Here is a 6,135-nt window from a genome sequence, read left to right as displayed (position 1 = left end):
AAGTCCCTTTCTCTGTCTCTCATTCATTTTCTTTTCCTTATGCTGCTGTTTCTCTTTTTCCCCTTGTTTCTTATTTATTTTGTCTGTTCTGTTCCTTCCCTTCCTGTTTTGTGTGGCTTTCCAGGTTTGGCTCAGTAAATTTTAAAGATGTTTTTGTTTTCAGTTGGGCTCAGATCACTTTCTAAATCACTTCTGCAGCCCACCCCCATCTCCCCAATCACTCCCCACTTTCTAATTTTCCTTTATTATAGGAGGCCAAGCATGAGAAACGCTACATAGAGTAGCAAAAATATACTGCATACACTGCAGTATAAGCAGTAGGAAATAATATTATTATTTTAAGTGGCTTCAATGGCTGGTTCGTGTTGCACTAATATCTTGTGGTTCAAATCCCCGTTCCTGCAATGAGACACAGAAACTGAAGTCAGTGTACCTTCTACATTAGTCTTAGCATCCAAACCCTGTCCAAATGCCTGAGGTCATTGCTACAACTCCAGTGTCTCCCCAATGCTAGTACCTGTACGGCTTCCCTGGTGGTAGAAATTCTCACAAAGACCAGGCATGGGTAGTTTAGCCACCTGTTCTGACCAGGTCCAGATAACACAATGGTTAAGATGCTGGTGGATGCTTGCACTCCTGTCATTGTTACTACAGGGGGAGCTGCATCGGTGGTAGCTCAGAGGTCAAGTATTTGAAGAAAAAACTCTGTCTCTTGGGCCTTGTCCAGACTAACAAAAGCCCAGCCTCCACTGGGAGACTGTAAATGTTCATCAGAACTGGATGCTCTTGAGCTCGTGCTGAGAAGTTTAACTACTAGTATAGACAGGAAGGAGTGGGCTATGGCACTGAAGTCTCAAATGCTTTTTGCAGTGGGGCTGAAAAGGGCTTTGTCCTGTTTTCATGGACAACTAACGCTCCAGGGAGCTGCAGAGCCCCAGCGCAGCAAGGGGGGAGCGGGGAGGGGTGCATGGGGGCCTCTGCCCGCATGCATCTGCTGCAGGACTCCCCAGGAGCCCCCAGAAGGCAGCTTCTCTCTGCTGATCTGCTGCAGCGGCCCAAGCCCAGCAAAGCCAGTGAGTGGACTTGGGGTGGGGTCTGCTGGGGTGGGGTGGGGAGGGCTCACAGGGGGGCTGTGCATCCTCCAGGGGAGTTCAGGGGGTGGGAAGGGGGGAACCTGGTCTGGGGAGCAGCCCCTGGGCAAGGCTGGCCCCTGGGGTCTATAAAGGCTCATTGGGATTTGCCTCTCAATGAACCGATGCTATGTGGGGGGGCAAGGTGGAAGTTTCACCCAGGGCGCAAAATATCCTTGCACCGGCCCTGCGTCACCCTAGTACAGTACAGTGTGGGGAGACCACTGAACGCTAGGTGGCAGCTCCAGAACACATCACAGCAACACTCTCTGTTGGAAAGGAACTAGAATCGCCCTTGCTCTGTCCCATTGTCACACAAGCTGGGTTCTGCAGAGTCTGTTACTGCTCTATTCCACATCCCTAGCACAGAGCACTGAGGTGCTGAGGTCCTGGCAGGAGCAGGTACTACATGAGCTGAGTTTGGCGGTGTTCCTAGCACACTTGGCTGGTAAAGCAGGCTGCTGCTGCATGCTGCCACTGCCCAGAAGCCACACAGGCCTGCAGCAGAAGTTGAGCCTGTCAGTGTCCTGTACCACTCTGTGCCTGGCTCAAGCCAGTGGGAAGCCCCTCCTCCCCTTCCTAACTAATTTATTGATTTAGAGGGGGAATAGCCCACCCTTGTCATTCCCTGATTCAATACCTCCCGGCTCTCACCTCTGCTTCCTCTCTCCTATCTCCTTCATGTACTCGTCATGGCCAGTTGTCACGCTGATGTAACTGAGCTTCTGCATCAGCCTGCAATTAACAGGTGTAGTTACATGGGCTGTTAGCGATACAGTCTGATGATTCATGTCCCTACCTCTTTTGATGTCTGCCAAACAGGACAGGTCAGATTCAAGTCCCTGAATCCCAGATCCACTTGGATGGTTTCAGTTAAAAGGTGCTTGATAGCTGGTTCAGATGTGGCCAGAATCTTAGGAGAGAATCTGATCTCACAAACATTTCCACCCTAACACTTGTGAGATTTCAGTGTCATTTTAACAGGGAGGGCAAGAGGCCAGCCAGCCCTGATTACTGAGGAGGCACATTTAAGCAGGCGTCACTCAATTCCCTTAGAAAAGCAGCAGGGAGCTGCAGAGTGAGGGAATTTGCAGTGGGTAAGCTCCAGCAGAGAATAGAGGAACTTGAAAACTTTATTTTAAATGTTTGTTAATTTAATAACACAGAAGTTTAGAAGGGATGGGGAGGGACAAAGAGTTTGTGAATTATTGAGGAAATCCCTTGAAGGGGGAAACTAAGGCAAGGCAGGCCACCTACAGAGCAACCTCCAGCCACGAGGGGGAAGCTGGGAGGAGGCCAGCCTGATGATGTTCATAAAATCAAGACAAGAGCTTTACATCTGGTGGAGGCTTGACCCCGAACCCTGGCGCTGATGCAGCCTCATACCAAACCTCAAAGCCTAGCCCTGAGGATACACCACAACATGAACTTGAGTGGTAGCCTAAACCAAATCCAGCTCAGAATAGTACCTTCCTCGCCAGCCCCTAACTTTCAGTAATTGGCAGTGCAATGCTGGCAGTGCCATAAGCAAGGACCAAACAGGTACAGGGAGCAGCCCATGTAGTGGATTTCCCCTGCGTACCTGGCATGCTAAATAGCACTGACATGGTTAATATGAAAACTTGTGATTTTATCTGGGTACTATTTCACAATAATATCTTGGACACTAGAAAGTAATGCAGAATACAGAGCAGGGAAAGTATTTTATTCTATGGTTTAAAGCACTATATACATTTAGGAAAATATTATTAGTGATCATTAGTTATGGACTGATTATTAACAAAGCTCCCCAGAGCAACCTAGCATCCTTTGTGAAGAGGAATTTAAATCTGGTCTGCTAACAGCAAACACCTAGGTTAGGAGTGACTGACAGTTACAGAATGCAAACAGAAAGGAAAAAAGAGAGAAAGGTACATGCAACAGGTCTGGGATGATGATTTTTTCCATTGCAACTACCTAGATAAAATGAAACACCCACAAATTAGAGTAATTCCAACTCTTCAAAACACACACACACGCACGCTCATAAAAAAGGGCTGTCCCCAGCATTACGTACCATTCTGTGAATCTGTCTAGCTTGCTGCAGGAGTCTGATCCACTGCCATCTATTTGTGAAAACAATCACCATTGAGAAGTTAGATTTTATTTTCTTGCCATGTAACAGAGCTGGATTCATTAGACAGTAAGGAACAGCTGAGTTACCTGTCACACCACTTGACATTACGGAAGTGTCTCTGCTGTAGTCTGAACTCTGAATCTCTAGTGGAATGTTTTATGGCTCAGGAGCTGAAGACAGCCTTGCTAGCACCTCCCCCTTGAGTTTCATAGTTCCTCCTCTAACTTTCCTCAGGTTGCAAAGGAACTGTGGGCACTGGACAGGTGTGCTCCTTCTCAGTGAACTGCACTAGGGAAATGAAGGCAACTTCACTGATTTTCACTTCTTCTTTCTCTTCCCCCATATACCCCACCAAACGTGCTGCCCTTCCCCCCACCACACCCACTAGCCTTCCTGCATCTCATCCCTCCAAAATGCCATAACCCAACCCTCTCTTCCCACAGCCAGTTCCTATTCTGCCTTCCCACAGCAGCTTCTGGTTCAGTCCCTTAGCCCCGGGTCGCTCTCCCCTGGGTGCCGGTCTAAGATGACACTGAACTAGCAGCTTACATAGGAGTGTGTATGGCGTGAGAAGAAGAACTTCGCAGAGTAAAGAAGTAAGATGAGGCAGGAGCCCTTCCAGGTCAGGGTCCCCAACCTCTTGTTGTGGGTTTTGTAGAAACACTCTCGGGCCACTGTGCTCACATCTTGGGGGAGTAATCTGGCCCCTGGACTTCCAAAGAGTCTGGGATTTTTGGGTTCTTTATAAACAACATAAATAATGAGTCATTGGGCCAGAAAGAAAGAATGACTCTGTTGCCTAGTGGTTAGGGCACCCACTGGGAGGTAGAGGGACCCAGGGTCCAACCCCCTGCTCCACTGACTAATTATTTAGACGCAGCAGGAGAGATTGATAGGGTCCCACACCAGAGTCTCCCATCAGCCAGTGGTTAGAGCACTCTCCTGAGAGGATTTGAGCAGGGGTCTCCCTCCTTTCTCCCCCTCTGGCAGAGGGAGGGGACTTGAATCCCAGTCTCCCACATCCTGGTGAGTGCGCTACCCATGGGACTAACAGTTATAAGGTTAGCTGCAGTAGCAACCTCCACCCAGCCAGACTTTGAATGAGACCCAATCCAGCAGGCAGCCTCGGGGCACACCCACTGGCCCAGGCCTTAACAAAACTGATCTTCCCCCAATGTGTGCATTGCTCTCAGGCATAGACAGGCGATAGGCATCAGGATGCCCAGAGGCAGCAGCAGCAGGTGTGTTCAGAGGCAGAAACTGAGGCACTGAGAGAGTTTTGTGAACTATAGAGGAGCCTAAAACCAGGACTTAAGCACCAAAATTGGCCACCTGAGTCCCTTTGTGAATCTAGGCCTTCCTCCCACTGCACCTCACTGCCCCACCTGGAAAGTGAGACACAGCATGTCCCCACCTCCCAGGCATGCGTGAAGAGTTGACAGTCATAAGGTCAGATATGATGTTCCCAGGGCCAGTGCAACCATTTAGGTGACTGGAGGGGCGGCATTTTCTTCGGTAGCGACTGTGGTGGCCGGCATTTAGGCGGAGGGAGCTGGGGCAGGGGAGCGCGGGGAGGGCCACCTGCAGCAAGTAAGTGGAGTGGGGAGCATTATACAGGGGAACTCCCCACCCCAGCTCACCCCTGCCCCGCCTCCTCCCCGAGCACGCCATGGCTGCTTCACTTGTTCCACCTCCCAGCCTTGCGGCGCCTAAGCTGATTGGCACCGCAAGCCTGGGAGGCGGGAGAAGCGAAGCAGCTACAGTGTGCTCGGGGTGGAGGCGGAGCAAAGGTGAGCTGGGGTGTGGGGGGGTGCCTCAAGGTGGAGGGTGGGGAGTGGGGAGCTGCCATGGGGGGGGCGCCTCAGGGCAGGTGCTCGGGGACAGGGGAGAGTGCAAGGTGGAAGTTTCGCCTAGGGCGCGAAACATCCTTGCACCGGCCCTGGATGTTCCTGGCATCACACAAGTTTGTTAGCTAGGCTGGGTCTCAGCAGAGTGCCCTGCCTACATTTCAGATGTACTTAGGGAGTGCCAGCCTCAGCATCCCTGCTGGGTGGAAGGCAGAGGCTATTTCTAGGCTGCACTGGGTATCACACACAAAGGGCTTTCTAGCTAAAGACCAACGACTTGAACTCTACGAAAAACCACCTGAGAGATCATGTGATCTACAGTGCTTGCCAGAGTAGCATGTTCTAGGCAGGAGGTACTGCTAGGTAAGCAAGCAAGCACATTCCTCACTAACCAAACTTTCCAAGTGTGATCCTAGAGCGACCACATTTGGAGACCATTGCAGTAATCCAGTCTTGAGGACAAAATAGGTAACTTGTGAATTTCACCTCCATGTAAATCAGAAATAATTCTGGCCCGTGTGAATGAAGCACTTAGTGTTTGCCCCAAAGTATCCTCCAGTCAGCGTGGCCAGCAATGTGTCTGCATCACAGCCAGGCCTGAAATAAGATCATAAGCGGCTGAGGATGTTAAGTAGGGCCAGCCCATCCTACCAAAATCTTCTTGCTAACTTTCACTGCAAAAAGAAGATTGAGACTGATTTGTGTCAAGAGCAGCAATACCAAGAACATGGATCCAGCAATGTTTTTGTTTCCTGATCATCCTTTAGTGCTCATTTATAACGTAAAGAAAACATTTACAAAGCATTCAATTTATTTTACTGTAAGAATTTTAAAACCTGTAGCTTTCCATGGTGGCTGGTAGCAAAGTGGCTTAGATTGCTGTGGCATGGAATAATTGCTGTTTTTTACGTCCATCAACAGGAGCAGTTACTTTGTCAAGAGCTGTGTATACAGATGCTGCTGCCCTAGTTGTTGTAAGGAAGATGTGCTGTGTGTCTCATAGTCTTTGCATGTAGGGTATGTTTGTATTCTATAGAGATGT

The 6,135-nt window shown here is 49.6% G+C and overlaps 1 long non-coding RNA gene across 1 annotated transcript; it reads right to left on the bottom strand.

Moving 5' to 3' along the window:
• Nucleotides 1-311: 311 nt before the first annotated feature.
• LOC116820100 (uncharacterized) lies at nt 312-3,495 on the bottom strand. Its single transcript, XR_004372548.2, has 3 exons — nt 3,187-3,495; nt 1,785-1,865; nt 312-399 (listed from the first exon to the last, which is right to left on the bottom strand). It is a non-coding gene; the product is annotated as an uncharacterized LOC116820100 (long non-coding RNA).
• Between the last annotated feature and the right edge of the window lie 2,640 nt (nt 3,496-6,135).

Source organism: Chelonoidis abingdonii, chromosome 8 (assembly GCF_003597395.2).
Source record: "Chelonoidis abingdonii isolate Lonesome George chromosome 8, CheloAbing_2.0, whole genome shotgun sequence".
Lineage (NCBI taxonomy): Eukaryota > Metazoa > Chordata > Testudines > Testudinidae > Chelonoidis > Chelonoidis abingdonii.
Note: the sequence above shows the minus strand (reverse complement) of the source record. Positions and strands in the feature narration are given on the sequence as shown.